The 24,170-nt window shown below is 39.6% G+C and overlaps 1 non-coding gene across 1 annotated transcript; it reads right to left on the reverse strand.

Moving 5' to 3' along the window:
* Positions 1-9,902: 9,902 nt before the first annotated feature.
* LOC122660650 lies at positions 9,903-10,009 on the reverse strand. The gene has a single exon (XR_006332756.1). It is a non-coding gene; the product is annotated as a small nucleolar RNA R71 (small nucleolar RNA).
* Positions 10,010-24,170: the final 14,161 nt, after the last annotated feature.

Raw genomic sequence — 24,170 nt, forward strand, 5'->3', positions numbered from 1 at the left:
AAAAGTTTGTGGACTACGAGACTAGATATGCATCACTTGAGAAGGTCTGCACAAGTCTGATTTGGGCCATAAGATGGGTAAGACATTACATAATAGCCCACCAAGTATTTTTAATCTCGAGGATGGATCCAATCAAATACCTATTCAAAAAACCCGCCTTGACAGGAAGATTAGCATGATGGTTGCTCTTATTATCAGAGTTTGATGTCAAATATGTGACACAAAAATCAATTAAAGGACGAGCAATCGTTGATCACTTATAAACACATCCAACCCTTGAAATCAGATCTTTGGAAGATATATTTTCTGATGAGGATATTGCACAACTAGAACCAGAAGATGCCGATACAGTCTAGCAATTACGATTCGATGGAGCAGCCAATCATAAGGGTTGTGGAGCCGGCATACTACCAATCACTCCTGACGAAACCCATATGCCTTGGGCACTTAAGCTAAACTTTGAGTGTACCAACAACATGGTTGAGTACGAAGCTTGCGCCATAGGACTTGAGGCCGCTTTATCAATAGGGCTCAAGAGACTAGAAGTCTATGGGGATTATTCTTTGGTTATTTTCCAAATGCAAGGAAAATAGAAAACAAAGGATGAGAAAATAACTCCCTACCAAGCACATGTGGAAACACTATCTAGGGAATTCGACGAGATCACTTTCTCCTACCTGCCAAGAGATAACAATCAGTTTGTCGATGCACTAGCTACATTGGCATCCATGGTTGAGATGGAATCCAAAACAAAAGTACATCCATTCACAATCAACCTCCGACATCAACCAGCGCACATTAATTATATCCATACACTGAATCACTGATAGTTGATGGAAGACCATGGTATGTAAAGCATTTCTTGATGGAAGACCATGGTATGAAATCAACCTTCTCTGATGGTTGATTTCATCAGAGAAGGATGATACCCTAAGGATGCTACAACCAAAGAAAAGCATTTCTTGAGGAGATACGCTACACAATTTGTTCTGCTAGAAGATATTCTATACAAGAGATCATACGACGGAGTACAGCTACTGTGCATTGACGAAGAACAATCAAAACTAGTCATGGATCAAATCCACCAAGACATATGTGGGCTTCACATAAATGTAAGGATGATGGCCAAAAAGATCCTCAGACTAGGGTATTATTAGAATAACATGGAAGCAGACTGTGTGCAATACATGAGAAAGTGTCACAAATGTCAGATATTCGGCAACCTCATACATATACCACCATCAGAGTTGCACACTCTAAGTTCTCCCTGGCCATTCGCCACTTGGGGCATCGATGTCATCTGCCAAGTAGTCCCTAAATCTACCAATGATCATGAGTACATTTTGGTAGCCATTGACTACTTTACCAAGTAGGTGGAAGCCCAATCTTATACCAAGCTAACGGCAGCCAAGGTGGCTAAATTCATAAATAAAAACATCATATGCCGATATGGAGTCCCTCACGAGCTCATATCAGATCAAGGGTCATACTTCAGAGGAGAAGTGAAGAAGCTATGTGACAAGATGAACATTCAAAGACACATATCATTGCCTTACAGACCTCAAACCAATGGTGCAGTAGAAGCCACCAACAAGAACATCAAGAAAATAATACAGAAAATGGCCGACAAGCACAATGATTAGGCTGACAAGTTGCCCTATGCACTTTGGGTATACAGAACATCCATCTGAACTTCGACTGGGGCAACACCTTACTCACTAGTTTATGGAATGGAAGCGGTCCTTCCAGTCGAATTAGAGATACCTCTCTTCGGGTTATGATGGATAGCGAAATTCCAGAAGCAGAATGGATCAAGACTAGATTCCAGGAGCTAAACCTCATTGATGAGAAAAGGATGTGTGCCATTCACAACATAAAGAAGTACCAACAAAGGATGATACAAACATTCAACAAGAAGGTTGTACCACACCAACTATTTGTTGGTGATCTAGTACTTAAGGAACAACAAGCCCCCATACACGATCCACGAGGCAAGTTTAGACCCAATTAGAGCGGCCCTTACGTGATCAAAGAGATTCTACCTAGCCAAGCAGTACGAGTAATGGATCTAGATGGGATCGAACTCCCTTATCTGACAAACATGGATCAGCTCAAAAAGTACTACATCTAAATTTTCCTACAATGGAACTACGTTCGACCTAATCCTTTGAAAACTTAAGGGTACGTAGGCATCTTGATGAAATAACATCAGGACCGGTCACATTAATAAAGAACAAAAAAATATAATCATTCAATCAAGTTCAAAGTTCAATAACAAATTCAATCTTAAACAAAAAATAAAAAACATAATGCAAAATTTAAAGATTAAAAAAAGAGTAACTAGTCTTGACAATCAAAACATCCTAATAGCTCAAGTCTTCCACCTTCTTTTGCAACTTCGCAATCCTTGCTTTCAAAACCAGCTGGGTCATCCGGAATTTTAATTTCTTTCTGTGCTCTGGAGCGTTGTAGCGCATCGTGCGGCGTAGCAGTGCCCATGTGTGCACAGCGGGCCCCACTGTGTGCACATGGCTGCAGCTGCACCGCACGATGCGCACAACAACGCTCCAGTTATAGCAGCAGATAAAGGTTCGGGTCATCCGTGTTTTCACCATCATCTTCTTCTACTTCTCTGAAATGCTTGGAACTTGAAGAGCTTGAAGTTTCCTTTCACTCCCATGTCAACCTCCTCCTTACAGTCTTCTCTTTCTTCTTTCTTGAGTCTTCAGCCAGTCTTCATACTCTTTAGTCATGCAAAAGGTACCTAAGGTTGTATCCAATGGCTTCACCTTATTTTACGTGCCAAAAGGTAATTAAGGTGGCATCTAATGGTTTCACCTCGTTTTGCATGCTAAAAGGTGTCTAAGTTGGTAATTAATGATTTTACCTCGATATATATACCAAAATGTGTCTAAGGTGATATCTAATGGCTTTGCCTCATTTTACATATCAAAAGGTGTCTAAGGTAGTATCTAATGGCTTCACTTCGTTTTTCGTGTCAAAAGGTGCCTAATACAGTATCTAATGGTTTCACCTCGTTTTGCATGTCAAAAGGTGTCTAAGGTGATATCTAATGGCTTCGCCTCGTTTTGCATGCCAAAAGGTACTTAAGGTGGTATCTAATGGTTTTGCTTTATTTTACGTGTCAAAAGGTAGCATTTAATGGTTTTACCTCAATTTGTATGCCAAAAGGTGCCTAAGGTGGTATCTAATGGTTTCACCTCATTTTGCGTGCCAAAAGGTGCCTAAGGTGGTAACTAATGGCTTTACCTCAATTTATGTGCCAAAAGGTACCTAAGGTGGTATATAATGGTTTCATCTCGATTTGCATGCCAAAAGGTGCCTAAGATGGTATCTAATGGCTTTGTCTCATTTTGCTTGTCAAAGAGGGCCTAAGATGGTATATAATTGTTTTGCCTCGGTTTTTGTGCCTAGGGTCTACTAGTCATACAAAATAATAATAAAATAATAATGAAGAAAAAGAAGAAAAGCATACCGGCTTGGCCTGTCCCCAGGCCGCATAGCAGATGTGGCGACTGGTATCAATAAAAACCCTAGAAAAAATTACCTTTTTGCCCTGATTTTAGTTGAGCAGCGCCACATCACCCTCACGTGTTTGATTTCGATCGAGCGGTGTCACATCACCCTCCCGAGTTTGATTTCGGCCGAGTGGTGCCACATCACCCTCACGTGTTTGATTTTGATCGAGCAGTGCAACATCGCCCTCCCATGTTTGATTTTGGTCGAGTGGTGCCACACACCCTCACGTGTTTGATTTCTGATGAGCACATTTATGTGTGAAATCTTAGGGCATAGAGCATGCATTTTACCACATTGAACAGAGTTAGTCGGGTACTTTTCTGTATTTTTCAGGTTTTAGGTTATTTTATGCTACTCTAGGCTATCGGAGACTGTATCTCCTAATCTACAAGTAAAGTCACCATATTTCTTTCCATGGCTGTAAAGAGGACTGAATTTTGAGCAAGATGGACGTGTTGCATTAAAAGTACACATCCGTTTTGACGTCCGTACATGCGATTATTCTTTTCGAGCCAGAAAAGAATAATGGGTCAGAAATGAGTTGGAATGCAAGCCCAAGCTAGTCTGCGTTTTTCCAAGGGTGTTTTTGACATCAAAGAAGGTGATTTTGATCAGGGGTTGAGATTTCATCAAGCACAAGACCCCTTCTGCATTTTTTACGGCTTGAAGAGAGAGAATGGCTGCCAACTACACATGGGGGGCCCACCTTCCACGTTTTTCTTAAGCACCACATGCTCCATGTTTTTTGAAGGACAGAATGGGAATTTAATTAATTCTTGAAGAAAGGAATCCCAATCATCCCACACTCTCTCTCCACCAAATTTTTAAGGGCATTATGGGAATTTAATTAGTGATGGATATCTTGTGAGGAATATTCTCTCATCCTTGGAAAGTTGAAAAGTCAAAGATGGAGACAGCCTTGTTCACATTACTTGGAGAAGACACCTGCAAGAAAAAGGAAACACAAGAGTCAAATTGGAAAGCTTTCTTTTGAGAAAATAAAAGGCGTATCGAAACTAGGATTTATATATTTTCTACTTTCTAGTTTTTTTGTTTTTTTCTTGGGATTCAAGCTTTGATGTAGAAAGGAAGAAGAAATGAAAGAATCCTAGATTGAGTAAGCAACACCTCCAACGATTTTTTGAGGAGGGGCCAACTCAAACATGGAGGTTATTCCCTCCTCTTCTCTCTTCCTTCTCCTCTCCCTATATATACATAAGGGGGTTGGGGTTGTAAAAAGTGTTCATTGCTAATGAGAATTCTAGTCTTCTTATTTTTGGCTTCTAGTTTTCTAGCTTTATTTTTTTTAATTTTATTTCAATGTGTAGACACTGAATTTTGGCACCTTGGAAGTGTGACTCAGCAATGATGATCAAAGCTCGACTGACTTGCGTGGTGACCAAATGGTAGAAAATTACCAATTTACCCTTACCCCACTTTTTGTAACCAAACTGTCCCAAGTAGAGCCCAAATCCCTAGGATAGCCTTATTTAACCATTTTAAGCCCACATGTGAAATTTCACTCCAATCTCACACCTTTTGTCAAAATGACCGTTTTGCCCTTGGCATGGTTCTTGGTATCTGGACCACCCGATTTAGTCCAAAACACTTTGGATGACCTCATTTGGTCATATTAAGCCTTCACGTAAAGTTTCGGCCAAATCGGGTAACTTTTGTGAAAATGGTCGTTTTGCCCCTGGCACGTTTCTTAGTATCTGGACCACCTGATTTAGTCTGAAACACTTTGGATGACCTCATTTGGTCATATTAAGCTTTCATGTAAAGTTTCGGCCAAATCGGATAACTTTTATGAAAATGACCGTTTTGCCCCTAGTATGGTTCTTGGTACCCGAGCCACCCAATGTGACCTGAAATCATTTGGATGACCTTATTTGGTCATATTATGCTTGCACATAAAATTTCGTGTAATTCCGGTATCAATTGGACCTTGATCGGTGTGAAACACCATTTAAGTGTCTTCCTCGATATCTGTGCCACTTTTAGGAAAAATTCTGTCATATCTGCCACACGGATGGAAAGTACGTGTTGAGACCTTCGCGGCGATATATGGCGCGTCAAAATCGGCCATTCGGTTTTAAAGATATTAGCATTTGAATGTGGACCTTTAAAATGGAATCTTTAAAAGGTTTATATAAAAAAATAAATTAAACAAAGTGGGGCAAACTGAGTTGACCCGAACCGGGTCAACCCAGTCTCACCCGGCCCAGCTGGACTGTCGTCTATCGGCAGGGGACAAACCCCCACCATTTAGGCTGAGCCACAAATGGCCCCATGCCCACTTGCCTGACCCAAGATAAGGCTGCACAGGCCCAAGCTGCCCAGCAGGCCTAGGCACACGCAAGCCCAGCCAGCCCATCACTCACCTTATCCTCAGCCATTAAGGCCCCAAGGGTCTTTGAGACCTTTCCTCGAACAGATTTTCCCCTATAAATAGCAGGCCATTTGGAGGGTTTGAAGAGAGAGAAAATTCATGAAAAAATTATCATTGTGAATCGAATCATTATCACCTACAATTCTGACACCCTCCAATTCCCTACAATCCCTCACATGGGAGTGAAATGACCACTTACCCACTGCCTTGGGAAGTGTGTCCTGGCAGTGGGTAAGTGGTCATTTCAGCTCCCATGTGAGGGATTGTAGGGGAATTGGAGGGTGTCAGAATTGTAGGAGAAAAAAATTCTTGTGAATCTCGTTCTCCCCTCTGTCTATCCATGCCAGAAACATTCCCAGATCATGCTCACATAGACATAAAATTCCTCAAATACCCTTTATTCACCACTCTTGCCATTCGGGACAACTACACTTGGAGTGACTTTCGGTGCTTTCCAGGGATAATTTCGGCCATCCAAGGATATTTAAACTGAGCCCAGACACTTCCACGCTTCAAGGGTAGTTTTTATATCTTTTTATTTATTTTTTATGTATTTCTTTTGATTTTCTTTAGTTAAATTCAAAAATAACACAAGAGTGATAAAATTCTGAAATTTTCAGGGATGATGTTTACCACTATGTTTGATATTTATTAATTTTCTCAAGTTCCAAATCACGGTTTTTGTGACATTTTTGCCCCTGTGAAGGATTTCGGATTATGTAAAATCTGAACATGTGGGTGGGTATTTGGACCAAATTATTATGACCATGTTAAAGATCATGTTTTGATTAATGGGAATGGGCTCTGGTTTGACCCAATTCGGATCTGTGATGGGGATTTTGTATTTTTCTTTGTTTTCCCTTCTTTTTAGCATTTCAGAAAATATTAAAAATAGTACAAATGCATAAAAATTCACAAAAAAATTATGGGATACGTATCTCATCAGGATTGATTTTATGGGATCATTAGTAATTGACATGAATGTTTGATCATTTTCATATGTGTTCCCTACCCTGCTTAGGGACATAGATGTCATTTTTCTATTTGTTGTGAAAATTCAAGAAAATCAAAAAAACATAAAAAAATATATGTATTTCTACGCATTAAATTCTGTTTTAAGTTGTTTTAGAATGTTTTCATATGCATACATGCCCACCATAAATCATAACCATGCACAAAAAGTCATTCTTGCCCTCAGGGGCATTTTGGTAATTTACCAAATGCCAACTCATTGTGCCATCCAGTAGTCTTGCTCGACATGTTTAGTAATTTCAGGATGTTTAATGACATATCAAATGCCTGAAATGACTTAAAAGTTCTTGTTCTAGCTTTTTTTTACCATTTTGCCCTTAGGGGTATTTTGGTCATTTTGCGATCAAATCATGTTTAGGGTCCTGGAAAGGTTTCTATCACTTTATTTACATGTTTTAACTTTCATAAACACATCTTGAGCATAATTTTTCTTTTTTCATGAGTCTTTCATGCATTTTGCCTTCTAGGGGCATTTTCATAATTTTGATCATTTTGATCCTTAAGCTATTTTGTTTTTCAAACTTATCCATGATATTATCATTGCCCTAGGATCTTAATAAATTTGCACAATTGAACATATTTTTGACCATAGAATTAGATTTTCTAACTTAGATAAAATAAATCAACTAGATTAATTAGGGTGCATAATGTACATAATCACCTAACTTAGGGGTAGTAGTTAGGATTAAAACATTAATTTTAATTAGCCTAATTAGATCCATAAATTTCAACAAAGATAATCAAAACACAAAAGAAAAAGTAGTTTAATTAGGTGCATAATACGTATAACACAACAGTATACAATAGAGTTTGGTCGAGGAAGACCGGTCGTCGACTGGGCAGTTGCTGGGTGCCTAACACCTTCCCAGCCCGTAACTTGACACTTACCCAGAGATTTGGAGCAAACCATCCATTGAGTCATTGGAGTTAATTTAGCACCCTTCTCTGAAGGACGGGCACCATTTGTGGGTCCTAGACCCTGATCTAGGTGGCGACTTCCTACACCATCAACTACAATCCCCGCGCCGCTCCCACACTCGGGTGCACCATGCCAAAAAGAGGTCGCGGATTGATCTTCGTCCATTGCGCCTACACAATGGTTGTAAACTTTTTTTATGCAAGTTTAATTCAAGGAGTGTTCTACAATTGTGGTTGTAATCTCTTCAATCTCTAGTTTCTAGTTTTTATTTTAAGTTTTCTAGTTCTAGGTTTCAAAATTCCTATGAGAGGACTTAGAGATTTGGAAGAGGAAAGCATGCAAGTTAATTCAAGCAAAGTAGGCTTCATCAACAACTTTCATCCAATGCTCATTCAACACATTCAATTGCTTGTTTGGTAGAAGGGAGTATCGATCCTAATTTTTTCTTTCTTATATTTTTATTCTCTCTATTTCTTCCATTCTCTTTATTTTATTCTCACTCTCATCCTCTCTATTTCTTCCATTCTATTGGGATTTTATTCTTTGTCTACTCTCACCCTCATATCTAATGTTAGATTTTTAGTTTAATAATTTTTATTTTATTTTTCAGATTTGGTAGATGCGAATTCAAGTGTGGTAGATGAAGCTAATCAAGTTCAGTACGGTTCAAGCAATCTTCGGGTTTTATTTCTTTGATCTCTTGGATTTATTTTCTTTGTTTGTGTGTGGATGTGGTGATTTTAATCCGTTAATCTCGTAATCTGTGTTAGTTTTTGATAGGTTAGATGATGAATGGTTAGGAGGTCAATTTGGTAGATGCAGGTGTAGGACCGTTAATTTAGTTTAATCATTAATTTAGTTCAATCATCTTAATCTGGTTCACTTTCGCATTACTTTAAATGAGTAAGATAGAGTAGCTTATCTCCTTGTGTTCGAGCCATAGCTACAATTGACCCGTACGCTTGTGGTATTATTTCTTGACAAACAAATTTTTGGCGCCGTTGCCGAGGATGTTCACTTTGTTTTTCTTCTTTTTAAGTAAATCGAAGTGTTTTATTTTCTTTTTTCTTTTCTTTAAAAAAAAAAAGAAGAGAGAAAACCTCATCTTATTTCTTTTCTGTTTCAAAGAATGTGAGCTCAATCCAAAAAATTTCATATGCCCAAACCCAGCCAATTTTGGTCTACCTCATGGGATTTCATCACCTATGACGTTGCCCCTTGATTCATTTGGGTGGTTTGGATTGGCATGTGACCTATTTTTGGAAGTGACCAACTTTGATAACTGGAAAGCAACATAGTGAGTGCCTTTGTTTGGAAACAAAAATGTATAGTAGTCTTCCACTCTACATCAGAATCCACTTGGAGTCGCACGTAGGTGGCTAGTGAAGACTACACGGATTTCCTTGTTGTCAACCTATGTGGCAATCTTACAGCTTTGGAATCATTGTTTCAACCTTTAAGGGGTAGATGCACCAACCATCTTGAGCTCCCTCGTGTTTTTAGTTCTTTCTAGTCTTTTTATTTTTCTTTTATAATTAAAAAAAATGAGACTTCTAAATCGGTTTAGGTGGCAAGTGTTGACTCGTGACTCAACCAACCGTCTTGTTAGAACACCACCTTCACCTCCATCAACTTTGACCATGGTTGACCAACCTCAGCCTAGGACTCTTAAGGATAGGTTCTACCCTATTAGGACTGCACAGCCTTCCTGTATCAGTCTACCAGTTGCTACAGGAAATAATTATGAACTCAAGACCAACTTCATTATTATGTTGCCCCCATTTCCATGGGATGGCCAATGAAGATGCCTATCTCTTCCTTAGGGAATTTAAGGAGGTTTGGGTTCTGATTAAAGTCCAAAATTTGTCTGATGATGCAGTTAGACTTCGGTTTATAACCTTTGCTCTAAAAGACCATGCCAAGAAGTGGCTCTATGGACTGCCGACTAATTCTATTACTACATGGGATCAGTTTACAATTGTCTTCTTGAGAAAGTTTTTCCCTCTTCACAAAACCAATAAACTCAAGAGTGACATTCTTCAATTTAGGCAGAAATCACATGAGTCCTTCTCTAGATTCATAGAAAAGTTCAAGGATATCCTGTTAAAATACCCTCACCATGGTATTGACTTGTGGCAAATTTGCCAAATCATTAATGAAAGCATTGACTTTCAGACCAAGCAACATTTAGAGTCTATGTGTCCTACCGGATTTACATCTTTTACTGATGGGAATGAGGCTTGGACCTTTTTGACTAACTTGGCTGATAAGACTAAGGAATGGGAATCCACCCAAGAGGCTGAAAGGACCCCTAAGGGTTACCTCATTGAGGGTGTACTAGCCAAAGAAGCCAAACTTGAAAGCCTCATCAAAAGGTTATAATCCATAGTTCCTAAGGAGCCTGTCCCAGTTAATCAAGTCAACCATGTCTCCATGTGCAGTTGGTGTCATAGACTTGGTCATCTTATGGAGGAATGCCCCAACACCTTTGCGGGTAATTCCAACACTAAGAATGTAAATGCTCTTTACCAGAACATTCCATATAGCAACACTTACAATCCAGGATGGAGAAATCACTCTAATTTCTCCTAGAATCAAGGGAACCCAGTAGGCCCATCTAACTTTCACCGTCAAGACCAGCTTAGTCCCCAAAGGCCTAATTTTGCACCACCAAACCCAAGTCTGTCTCCTCATTCCCTCCCCCTTATCCTCATTTAGAACCTCCAATGAGTTCTGCTAGGCCACCTCTCCTTGCACCTTATCAGCAACCCCCTAGACTTACCAATACTTGAGAGGCAGCAAGAATAATTGAGCTGGAGAAAAACATGGCCCTTCTCATGATAAGCCATAATACTATAGAGAAGCAACTCACCCAACTTGTTACAATCTTGCATGAGAGGGAAAAAGGGAAATTGCCTAATCAACCTGAGCCGAATCCTAGACATCAGGCTCTAATTCAGCAAGGAACCCAAGCTCCTCAGCTCAATGTTGCACAAGGTCAACAACATCAAGGACCCTCCAGCTAGATTAATGCCATATATGCTTTACGAAGTGGCCGTGAGTATCAACAGGTTAGTACCCCTCAATCTTTACCATCTGACATTCCTGTTGACTCTCCCCCTACTGATGAGGCTGTTGTAGTGTCTTCTGTTCCAGGTTCGTCTGATGAACCTGAAGAAATTCAAGATGATTTGGTTGAGGAAACCAAAGATGATTCTTTTGAGACAGTGAAAGGGACCACCCCGGAAAGAGTGTATACCCCACCTGCCCAATTCCCAAATAGGTTGGTTAGCAAAAGATCTCCTTCTGTGGAGAAAATACTTGATGTTTTTAAACAGATTCAGGTGAACATCCCTTTTTTGGATGCTATAGCTCAGGTCCCGGCTTATGCAAAGGTCCTCAAAGACTTATGTACCCAGAAGCGGACCACCAATGTGCCCAAAAAGGCATTCTTGGCTGCTCATATTAGTTCTCTCATCGCACAGCCAGTAGCAGCCAAGCATAAGGACCCAGGGAGCCCCACCATATATTGTACTATAGGCAACACCACTATTGATCATGCTTTATTGGACCTTGGTGCAAGTGTGAACCTACTACCTTTTCATGTCTACCAACAATTGGGATTGGGAGAGCTGAAACCCACTAGAATCACCCTTCAACTTGCAGATAGATCGGTAAAAACTCCTAAGGGAATGGTTGAGGATGTCCTACTTAAAGTTGGGGATTCCCTATGGATTTCATTGTCCTAGATACCCAACCTGTTGTAAACTACAAGGACCAAATCCCTATCATCTTGGGTAGAACATTCCTTGCTACCTGTAATGCTTTAATCAATTGTAGGAATGGTCTCATAAAATTATCTTTTGGCAACACTTCTATGGACTTTAATGTGTTTAGGTTGGGCAAGTAGCCCGATGTCGATGAGGAGGTGCATATGCTTAAGGGATTCCTCGATGATGTTGAGACTTTCTTTGAGATTGATTTTGATTCAGGATTTCAGGAATATATGAAGGAATTAGAAGGTGTTGATGATACCATCTTATTTGAGGTCTGGAGCATTCAACCACCATTGGAGCCCCTTGGACCCCTATCCACCTCCATTCCTAAACCCTCTATTATTGAGCCCCCACATTAGAGTTGAAAGCGTTGCCCTCCAATTTAAAGTATACCTTCCTAGGACATGATCAAACTCTTCCTGTCATTATTGCTTCTGATCTGGTTTCTAGTCAAGAAGAAGAGTTGATTAAGCTTCTATAAGAACATAAGGAAGCCATAGGTTGGTCCCTATTAGGCATCAAAGGTATTAGGCCCTCCATTGTTTAGAATCATATCCATCTAATGGAGAGTTTCAATCCTTCTAGGGAACCTCAAAGAAGGGCTAATCCTGTGATGAAAGATGCAATTAAGAAGGAGATCCTAAAGTGCTTGGATCATGACATAATTTATCCCATTTCTGATAGCCAATGTGTGAGTCCTATGCAGGTTGTGCCTAAGAAAGGAGGAGTCACTGTAGTGGAAAATGCAAATAATGAACTGATTCCGACCCGTATCCAAACGGGATGGAGAGTTTGCATTGACTATAGGAAGCTGAATGCGGCAACATGGAAGGACCACTTCTCCTTGTCTTTCGTTGATCAAATGTTAGAGAGACCAGCTGGCCATAAATATTATTGTTTTCTTGATGGATATGCTGGCTATAACCAAATCCCAATTGCTTTGGAGGATCAACATAAGACCACATTTATATGCCATTATGGAACTTTTGCTTACCAGCGTATGCCTTTTGGGCTTTGCAACGCCCCTGCTACATTCCAAAGGTGCATGATGAGTATCTTTTCTGATATGGTAGAACACTTCTTAGAGGTATTTATGGATGATTCTTCTATTCAAGGCTCTACTTTTTTTGATTGCATGCACCATCTATCCTTGGTCCTTAAGAGATGTATAGAAAAGAACTTAGTCTTGAACTGGGAGAAGTGTCACTTCACAGTGAAATAGGACATAGTTCTTAGTCACATTGTTTCTAAAGATGGGATTAACGTTGATAGATCTAAGGTGGACCTTATTGTCAATTTACCACCACCCAAGAGCGTGAAGGATATTAGATCTTTTGTGGGTCATGCTGGCTTCTATAGAAGATTCATCAAAGACTTTAGTCAGATAGCTAGACCTATAACTACCTTATTGGCAAAGGACCGCCCCTTTGATATCTCCCCTGAGTGACATAAGAGCTTTGAGCAATTAAAAAGAGAGTTGACCTCAGCACCCATTATTCAAGCTCCGACATGGATAGTGCCATTCGAGGTTATGTGTGATGCCTCTGATTTTGCTATAGGAGCCGTCCTAGGGCAGAGAATCAATAAAATGCCCCATGTCATTTATTATGCAAGTAGGACTCTAGATGATGCATAGCTTAATTATACCACTACTAAAAAAGAATTTTTAGTTGTTGTATTTGCATTAGAGAAGTTCAGACCCTACTTGATAGGCTCACATGTGATTATGTACATTGACCATACAGCTATCAAATATCTTGTGCAGAAGAAAGATGCCAAGGCTCGCCTCATTAGGTGGTTCCTCTTGTTGTAAGAATTTAATCTTGAAATTAGGGATAAGAAGGGTAGTGAAAATTTGGTTACAGACCATCTATCCCGGCTGCCAAATTCTTTGACTAATGATTCTCCAGTCAATGAAAACTTTTCTTATGAGTATCTGATGGCAGTGTCTATTGAAACTTGGTTCGTGACATTGTTAATTATCTGGTTACAGGTGTGACACCTGCACATTGATCCACCCAAGATAAGAATCGTTTCTTTTCTAAAGTTGAATATTTTTTTTGGGATGATCCTTATCCTTTTAAGATCTGTCCGGATCAAGTCATCCGAAGGTGTGTTCCTGATCATAAGCAACACTGTATCTTATCTTTTTGCCATGATCAGGCTTGTGGTGGCTATTTTGGGCCCCATAAGACAGCGGCCAAGGTTTTACAGTGCGGATTCTATTGGCCTAATCTTTTTAAGGACGCCTTTAATTATTGTAAGACGTGTTCTTCATGCCAATCCTTAGGGCGTCTCTCGAGGAGAAATATGATGCCCCTCAATCTAATTCTAGTGGTTGAGGTGTTTGATATATGGGGTATAGATTTCATAGAGCCTTTCCCTAATTCTTTTGGTAACCTGTACATTTTACTTACTGTGGACTATGTATCCAAATGGATTGAACCAATTGCTTGTAGGACCAATGACCACAAGATGGTTATAAAATTCCTAAAGGAGAACATTTTCTCCCATTTTGGTACTTCCCACGCTATCATTAGTGATCGGGGCAAGCAATTTTGCAATCGTCCCTTTGTGGTCCTAATGAGAAAATATGGTGTCATCCACAAGTTGGTCACGCCCTACCATCCTCAAACCAGTGGCCAGGTTGAGGTTTCAAATCGGTAAATAAAGCAAATCATTGAGAAAACCATCAACCTGAACCGTAAGGATTGGTATAATCATTTGGTAGATGCCTTGTGGGCCTATAGGACCGCCTTTAAGATCGATCTTGGTCCATCTCCATACCGTCTGGTGTTTGGAAAGGTGTGTCACTTACCTATTGAACTAGAGCACAAAGCCTTTTGGGCTATTAAAAAGCTTAACTTTGATCTACCTACTACGGGAGTCCATAGGAAACTCTAACTATTTGAGTTGAAAGAGCTGAGAAATGATTCTTATGAGAATGCCTGGATTTACATGGCGAGAACTAAGGCCTTCCACGACAAGCACATTTTGAGAAAATCTTTTGAGGTAGGTCAGAAAGTGTTGTTGTACAACTCTCGTTTGCATATCTTTCCAGGTAAGTTTTGCTCTAAATGGGATGGCCCTTATATTGTTCAAACTGATTATCCTCATGGGGCTGTTGACGTTGCCAATCCAAGTACAGGCGCTACTTTTAAAGTGAATGGCCAATGTTTAAAGCAATATATTGAGATGCCTGTTCCAGTTGTGGAAAAGGTCATGGATCTCCATGAGGCTCTTTACCTTGATGATTGATCTCCTAGTATGTCTGCCCTCCCTTGTCCTTATTCTTTATTTTCTACATGCATTGAGGACACTGCATAAATTAAGTGTGGGGAGGTGTGTGAACTTATTTGGTGAATTTTGATTGTGGTGGTAGTTTTGTGCATACGTTTCTTTGATTGCGAAGCAAGAGAAAGAGGGAATTAGGTGCCCTAGCATGCAAAATAATATAAAAATCCCTTTTCGAGGATGGTAATCAGTACATATCTGGCGATGGGGACTGAGTTGGAAAAGATGAGAACCATTTCATTTGAGGGCTAGATTCCTCTGTGTGTTTTATGGACCCTTTGATCTTTTGGCTAGAAGTTGAGACCAATTTATTTGTGGCAAGTCATGAAAGTGAATGAAAAAAAAAAAAAAAAAAAAAGGAAAGTGGAATTCCTTAGAACTAGACAGGGCACTGGTGCCTTAGGAAGTGAGGTCACTTGTTCGAAATTCCTTGGAAGGAAACTTCTAAAAAAACTCTAGCATCAATGTCTCAATGTCTTTATAGATATATGCAAAAAGCGAAGCTACCAAGTACTTGGGTGTCTGGTGTATGCTCCACTATGTCATTTAGGGAACAATAGTGGAGTAGAAATAGAGTTCACTATTTGAAGAGAAAGAAAAGCTATTGTCTTAAATTCCTAAAAAGAAAGTATGGTAAAAAATGCTCAAAGCCTAAGTCTTTGGTTCCATCGATGCTATGAGTGGTTTGCCTGAAGGTGAGTAGTGTTTAGAAGATATGAGGAGATCCCTTAATCTTGATGCATGCTTGTTGCTTGAATTGATGTGGGGTAATAAAATTCGAGTGTGGGGGAATCTTTGGCTCCTTGATCTTTAGTTGAGCATTTTTAGATATTGTGTGCACTACCCTACTTATGCCATAATTATAATTTGCAACATTTTTGGACTTATTGAATTTTGGGTGTACATTCACTGCAAACAACCACGAGACAAAACTCGTCCACTAGGGGTAATCTAGGGGTTTAAAGGCTTGTTGCACGTGCTAAGTGCAAAAGTGATTCCTACGAAAGTGAGTTAGGATTTTTGCATTTTAGGATAGCTTTTGTTTTGTTTACTTGAGGACAAGCAAAGTTCAAGTGTGGGGGAATCTAATGAGCACATTTATGTGTGAAATCTTAGGGCATAAAGCATGCATTTTACCACATTGAACAGAGTTACTCGGGTACTTTTCTAAATATTTCAAGTTTTAGGTTATTTTATGCTACTCTGGGCTATCGGGGGTTGTATCTCTTAATCTACACATAAAGTCACCATATTTCTTTCCATGGCTGTAAAGAGAACTGAATTTTGAGCAAGATGGACGTGTTGCATTAAAAGTACACATCCGTTTTGATGCACGTACATGCAATTATTCTTTTCGGGCCAGAAAAGAATAATGGGTCAGAAATGAGCTGGAATGCAAGGCCAAGCCAGTCTGCATTTTTCCAAGTGTGTTTTTGACATCAAAGAAGGTGATTCTGATCAAGGGTTGAAATTTCATCAAGCACAAGACCCCTTTTGCGGTTTTTTATTGCTTGAAGAGAGAGAATGGTTGCCAACTACACATGGGGACCCACCTTCCATGTTTTTCTTAAGCACCACATGCTCCACGTTTTTTTTGAAGGACATGATGGGAATTTAATTAATTCTTGAAGAAAGGAATCCCAGTCATCACACACTCTCTCTCTCCACCAAATTTTTAAGGGCATTATGGGAATTTAACTAGTGATGGTTATCTTGTGAGGAATATTCTCTCATCCTTGGAAAGTTGAAAAGTCAAAGATGGAGATAGCCTTGTTCACATTACTTGGAGAAAACACATGCAAGAAAAAGGAAACACAAGAGTCAAATTGGAAAGCTTTCTTTTGAGAAAATAGAAGGTGTATTGAACTAGGATTTGTATATTTTCTACTTTCTATGTTTTGTTTTTTCTTGGGATTCAAGCTTTGATGTAAAAGGGAAAAAAGATGAGAAAATCCTAGATTGAGTGAGCAACACCTCCAACGATTTTTAGAGGAGGGGCCCACTAAAAAATGTGGAGGTTATTCCCTCCTCTTTTCTCTTCCTTCTCCTCTCCCTATATATACATAAGGGGGTTGGGGCTGTAAAAAGTGTTCATTGTTAATGAGAATTCTAGTCTTCTTCTTATTTTTGGCTTCTAGTTTTCTAGCTTTATTTTTCTAAATTTTATTTCAATGGTTGTAATCTTTTTTTATGCAAGTTTAATTCAAGGAGTGTTCTTCAATTGTGGTTATAATCTCTTCAATCTCTAGTTTCTAGTTTTTATTTTAAGTTTTCTAGTTCTAGATTTCTAATTCTTGTGAGAGGACTTAGAGATTTGGAAGAGGGAGGCATGCAAGTTAATTCAAGCAAAGTAGGCTTCATCGACAACTTTCATCCAATGCTCATTCAACACATTCAATTGCTTGTTTGGTAGAAGGGAGTATCGATCCTGATTTTTTCTTTCTTTTATTTTTATTCTTTCTATTTCTTCCATTCTCTTTATTTTATTCTCACTCTCATCCTCTCTATTTCTTCCATTCTATTGGGATTTTATTTTTTTTCTACTCTCACCCTCATATCTTATGTTAGATTCTTAGTTTGATAATTTTTATTTTATTTTTCAGATTTGGTAGATACGAATTCAAGTGTGGTAGAGGAAGCTAATCAAGTTCAGTCCGGTTCAAGCAATCTTCGGGTTTTATTTCTTTGATCTCTTGGATTTATTTTCTTTGTTTGTGTGTGGATGTGGTGATTTTAATCTATCAATCTCATAATCCGCATTAGTCTTTGATAGGTTAGATGATGAATGGTTAGGACATCAATTCGGTAGATGCATGTGTAGGACCGTTAATTTAGTTTAATCATTAATTTAGTTCAATCATCTTAATCTACTTCACTTTCGCATAACTTTAAATGAGTAAAATAGAGTGGTTTATCTCCTTGTATTCGACCCGTAGCTACGATTGACCCGTCTGCTTGTGGTATTATTTCTTGACAAACACTTTTAGTCTAGCGATACCACATCACCCTCCCGTGTGTGATTTCGGTTGAGTGGTGTCACATCACCCTCATGTGTTTGATTTCGGTTGAGCAGTGCCACATCACCCTCACATGTTTGATTTCGATCGAGTGGTGCGACATCATCCTCACATGTTTGATTTCGGTCGAGCAGTGCCACATCACCCTCACATGTTTTATTTCAAGAACATTACCCCCAATTTTTTAACAAATTTCCTTTGAGGTTTATCGAAAGATGTTACTGTGATTAACAGCTCATGATTTCACATTGTAACTTTGCCGCTCATGAGCAAGGCATCAGTAGTACATGGTCTTGATGACAAAATCAGTTATTCTTTTGTCTTCGACCTTCGGCTGGTGCACAAGCCTTGGCCAAAGAGAGGCAAACTATAGACATTAAAATTTTGCGACCACCCTTAGCGATGATGACAATGGGACACGGATGGAGGGAATCATACTTAATATCCTTGAAACCCCGCACACAAAACCCTTAAAAGCCCATGAAAAATGCCAAAAAAAAAAACCATAAAAAAGCCATAACCGAAGTGCTGGGGGAGCAGAACAAGCGCAGCGCCACAGAACAACTTCCATGGTGTCGCGGTTTTCTACGTGGCGCTGTGGAAAAGGACACCCTATAGACCAACGTCAGTAGGGTGACATCTTCCATAGCACCACGTCTATGGGGTTCCCCCTATAAATAGGAGGGTCCCTCTTCCCCCAACAGATAGAAAAATAGAGAGAGGGAGAGGGTCCCAGCCTTATTTTTAACCCCCCCCCTTTTGCCCCTTTTTGAAGCCCTTTGAGCGATTACGAGTGAAGATTCTCTTAAGTCATGGGTAGATCCTTCGATTACCCCGATTGAGGGAGGATCACTCTTGTCCTAAGCCAAGCCATTACTTCGTCTGCATACGGATAACAAAAGTCTTCTTTTACAAGCTGTTATTCCATTCGTGTACGGATAACAAAAGGCCCTTTTCACAGCCATCACTCTGTCCAAAGAGTCAGTGATGATTCATCCATCTGTCTCCACCTGAGCCCAGGGACTATCGACCTTTAGGAGCATCATCATTTCTACATAGAGGTATAATCATTGCATTTTACATCGGCATAATGTAGTCTTTTTGGGTTTACCGTGTTAGTCTATATAGTGTACATATTAACATAATGAGTGTTATGTAATTATTTTGTGAATATGCCATGAGGAGAGAACATTCGATATTTAGCATCTACGATAAGATGACTGGTTTCGCCGGGCAAGGTGGGGTGCTAATACCTTCCCATACTTGTAACCTGACCCCTTACCCATTCTCTAACTAGACCATATGGAATCTCATAGCCTGTTTCCATTCCTCCCGGATAGGGCTACACCCATTGGGTCCTATGCCCTAATCCTAGGTGGTGACTCCATTTTTATGAAGCATGATCCCAATCCTCCATTATCGAATGATATACCATAATCAATTATAGACCATCTGTCGCCATAAGGCCAAGAAAACCCTAACCCTAACGGGGTTATCTCTCCCATGAGCATTATCCCCCGGTAGGCCATCAAAAAATAGGACCACTTACTTACAGTGAGTTTTGACCATTTTTCAAGTACTTATCGAATTATCATGGTCTAGTATCAAGGTGCATGGTTTTGCATCCCGTTTCAATCATCTTCAGTCATTCTCCGAGTTATGTCTATTTGACCATTTCAATCATCTCAGTATTGTATGAGTATTAGTTCTTAAAGGCTTCACCATGTCATCCCAAGTACGTGTTTGGGAAGAGTATAAGGACATAAGCCATCTCAAAGCAGGCCCGGTTAGTGTTATTTGGAATCCTTGGCCCATCTGTTGGTTCGTGAAATTTATGATCTTTATCTGGCCCATGTAAAACCTAAGATGTGCATTGGGGTCACCGATCCCATCAAATTTTTTGGATTTCCACCTAAACCCTTTAAGTAATTGAGCTTCTAGAAAGAAACAAAGACCTTCAGAATCTATCATCTGATCCTCAACTCCTTTGACATTCTCATTTAACTCGACCGATGGTTGTGGTCCAAAAGCGATGACCTCCTCTTCATAGACTGGATTGGGGTTATGTGATGAACCTCCATGCAAACGTGTGTGTGGCTCTGGTCCATACTAGCTTGGGGTGCAATTGGTGCAACAATGTTTGGGATTAACTTAGCCACTAACCCAACAGAGAGTTGCATTTGAGCCTTGAACTCTTCCACATTAATAGGGTGATTTTCCGAGTTACTCATTATCGACTCGGGTGAACTCGAAACACGAACTAGTCTTCTCCCAATCCTTGACCAACTAGTGGTTAAACCGGAATCCGGCCATCTCGAATTAATGGTTCCTAATTGAATAGGGTCATGATTAAACCAAGCGAGATTTAGGAAAGACCTAAACCTAGAGTAAGCTTCATACCCCGTATACGTCGTCCCTTAAGAAGGATGACATGCATATGATGCACAAACAATTTCACAGCAAGCACGCCATACAATTTCTAAGTTAGCCCCTATATCAGGGACCGCATAAGGGCAAAGCAGGCCCAAGATAGGATAAAGAGTTATCAGACCAAGTAAGAACAAAATCAACAATGTATCGGTTCGGTTTTCATACAATGTTACAATTAATGTGTCGTCACCTATGTGTTGGGCTCTAAATCCTTAAATGATGCATGTTGGTTAAGGAAAATAGGATATAAAAGGGTTCCCTTAGCAAGGTGCACCTATATACCTCTCACCACTCCTACGAGTAAGATGATCAGCAGTACGACGGCACAAACCTCTTTAACATACCCAAAGGTATTGTGCTAAGAGTTGTGGTTTCACCAAAGGTAAGCCACATGTCTACACACCAGACCCAGGGTTACGCCACAAGGTGTAATATGGGGGTAAACCATACAAGGGTAAGGCGGGCTATGTCCCCTCCCCTTTGTTTTTCTATGATTATTTTGTTTTCTGAATAAAGCTTTAGGGTTTCCCCGAGTCCTAGATAATATTCGGAGTAAATAAAAAAAAAGTTGGCATTACCAATGGTGTGTGAAGTATGCAAGACATAATGCAAAGTTAGCATCTAAAAGCATACAATAAAAGAAAAAGCATGTTATAACAGTATAATATAGATATGCCAAGCACATCAGAAGTCTGACCTATACTAAATAAGTAATTCATCCCCAATGGAGTCGCCACTATAAGGACAATGATATGGTGGGAGGATCGTCACATGTCCTCCACCTCATCCCTCTTTGGGGGGAAGAGAGAAGTGAATGAATTGTGTTATAGGAATCGCCACCTAGAGGAGGATCTAGGGCCCATAATGTAAAAATGACTCTCTTACAATGTCCTTTTGGGACTGGTCGGTCCAGTGGTTTGGGTACGGGTCATATTATGGACCGGGGAAGGTATTAGGTACCCTAGTCTACCCGATCAAGCCGGTCTTCCTATTACTTGGCTAGGTAGGGGTATAACATGCTTTTGGGTAGGAAATAATATACAAAGTGAAAAGTAACGGCTATGTAAGAAAATGGATAATGAAACATACCTGAAAACTGAGTTGCATGATAAGGGCTAGTATACATGAAAGTAAAGGCACAAAGATTAACATATAAGGAGCATCCAGAACAAGTTATGAACATGGAGAATGAGGAAACATAATGTGGATTAATGTGAATTTCTATGATGGAATGAAACAAAAAATACAGGAATGTAAGGAGGAGGATGGCATATTCTACATACATATGCATAAGAAACAAAATATGGAGGCATGAAGAAACGTGAAAGCATGATAAGGGGCATGAATTGTAGATGAATGAATGCATGAGAATAGAAGATAAAAGATAGGACATGATGTGTTGGCAATAAAAGACATGGATCATAGCACATGGAATATAGCATAAAAATAAGAGACAAAGAAAGAAGATCATGCATGCAAGTCTTAATATAAAAATGAGTGAAAATAATACAATAAGAAGAAATGGAAGGCAGGAGAAAACAATTGATCGTGTTGTTAACCGGTCAAAAATAAAATCCTAAATTAATCTAGCAAGTAGCAAGTATACGGGGAACTGAAAGGCTAAATTAAAATACAACAAATCTGATTTTAAACTATGAATGAAAGAAACGAATCTAAGCTAACAACGATATGCAAATAAGGGAGAAGATTATCTTTAGGGTTCGAATCCCCAATGGATTGTTATTCAATTCGGTTGCATGCTTTGATTTATTATAACCACAGGCCTAATAACACCACAGAATGTAGGGTTCCTCCTAAGTATGGACTATCTTGATGAGTACTATCATCCTTCACTTGTAGGGCTTGACACGCTTAGTTTATTCAGCTATAATCCATCATCGGTACAACCACATAAGAACAAAATGCCATTGCTTGAATGAAAAATGATGAATAACAGAACAAAATTTTCCAACTAAATATATCTATTAAAATTATCCAAATAGGGATGGGGTCTCAACATCAAGCAATTAAGAATGCAAACCACAAATTTAAATTGCAAACACCATTAGTTCATCTACACCTAAAGATAGAAAGAACTTAGCCGATCATGGTGCTAAGAAACAGAGGGCAGCAATGGTGATCTTCCATGGAGATGAAATTGTTGGTTCGTGATGTTGAAGACAAAGCTGTTGAAACGGTGATGGCAAGGCTGCTCTCCACTTGGGCTCCTAAGATAAAACGTGAAGAAGAAGAAAGGGATTGAGAAGAGAAGAAGTATCGTGGAAGATGGAAGGGGCTGCCATATAAATTGTGGATGGAAGGGAGAGATTGTGTGAGATTTGAAAGTTGGAGAGATATTAGAGAGAAGAGAGAGAAAAGTGGACTGGAATTAGGAAAGATATTGTGTGAGAATTGAAAGTTGGAGAGATATTACAGAGAAGAGAGAGAAAAGTGGAATGGAATTAGGAAAGATGGGGGAGCCGTGGGTGGTATATGGAGGGAATTAGAGGAAAGAGGGGAGAGAGAGAGTTTAGGAGAGATTATGTTTCCCTTTTTTATTTATCTTTAAGAGAGGGATTTTTTTAAAAGAGATGGGATTTAGGAAGGATGGGAAACCCTAGTGGGATGAGAGAGGAAAGAGAGATTTTAGGAATCAGAGAAGAAATAGGAGAGAGAAAAGAGAAATGAGAGAAGTAGGAGAGATGGGAACCGTGAGGGATTAGAAAGAGATATTAGGGAGATAAATTTGATCAAAATTCTCTTTTTGAAAATATGTCTCTGGCCCCGGATGGACCCAATCTGAGAATTAAAGTTGCTCCAATTAATATTTTGGACAATATGAGCCCAATATCGGATATCTTTTGAAAATTTCCCAATTTTCTAATATTATGATTATGCCCTTGGGTCTTCAGTGAAATTTCTTCCCATCTCACACTTGATCACATGTGAGTCGATCCATGGGTAGACTGGTGCCTAGATTGCATCAAATACTTCCATTCAGCATCTTCTATGCACATGACCCTGTAATTAAGGGTGTCAATTTGGGACCGGAACCGGGAACCGTCCCAATACCATCCCGCTAAAATCCAGTACCGGACCGTCCCATTAGTAAATGGGATGGTACTGGTATCTGATTTTGGTACCGAATGATAAATGGGATGGGACGGTTCTAGGACGGGATTCCCAATGGTACTAGTACTGAAATACCAATTAGGTACCGGATGATATCAAAACTACTAGTACCGTATAAAAAGAAAGAGTATATAAGATCTTTTTTTTTGCAAAAAAAAGAAAGGGATAAATACGCATACCCCCCTAAGTGGACCGAAAAGGACAGATGCACCCCTAATTTTCTAATAATTCCGTGTGGACCCCTCGAAATCCCAACATGCACCCCTAATTCACTAGATAATGCCATTTTGGTCTAAACCGTTAAATGCAAACGGAAATCACTAACTGAGCCCAAGTGAAAAGTTGATTTTACCCTTTAATGAAATAAAGAAAATAAAACTTAAAAAATGAATTTGTAATAATTATTAAATTCCCAAAATACCCTCCCTTATTTCCTAGCCTCTCTCATCTTTCCCTTTCACTCATCTCTCTCATCTTTCCCTTTCACGATCGAAACCTAACTGGAGTGTTCCCTAGTCTCTGCAACTCGCCAATACTCGATCGATGTTCCTCGTTAGGGTTTTGGTTTCATCTTCCACGTTGTTGCTGCTCGACTGAGACGAAGAACTCTCCCCCAGTCGTCTTCTCTCCGATCTGTA

The sequence above is a fragment of the Telopea speciosissima genome, chromosome 4 (assembly GCF_018873765.1).
Source record: "Telopea speciosissima isolate NSW1024214 ecotype Mountain lineage chromosome 4, Tspe_v1, whole genome shotgun sequence".
Lineage (NCBI taxonomy): Eukaryota > Viridiplantae > Streptophyta > Magnoliopsida > Proteales > Proteaceae > Telopea > Telopea speciosissima.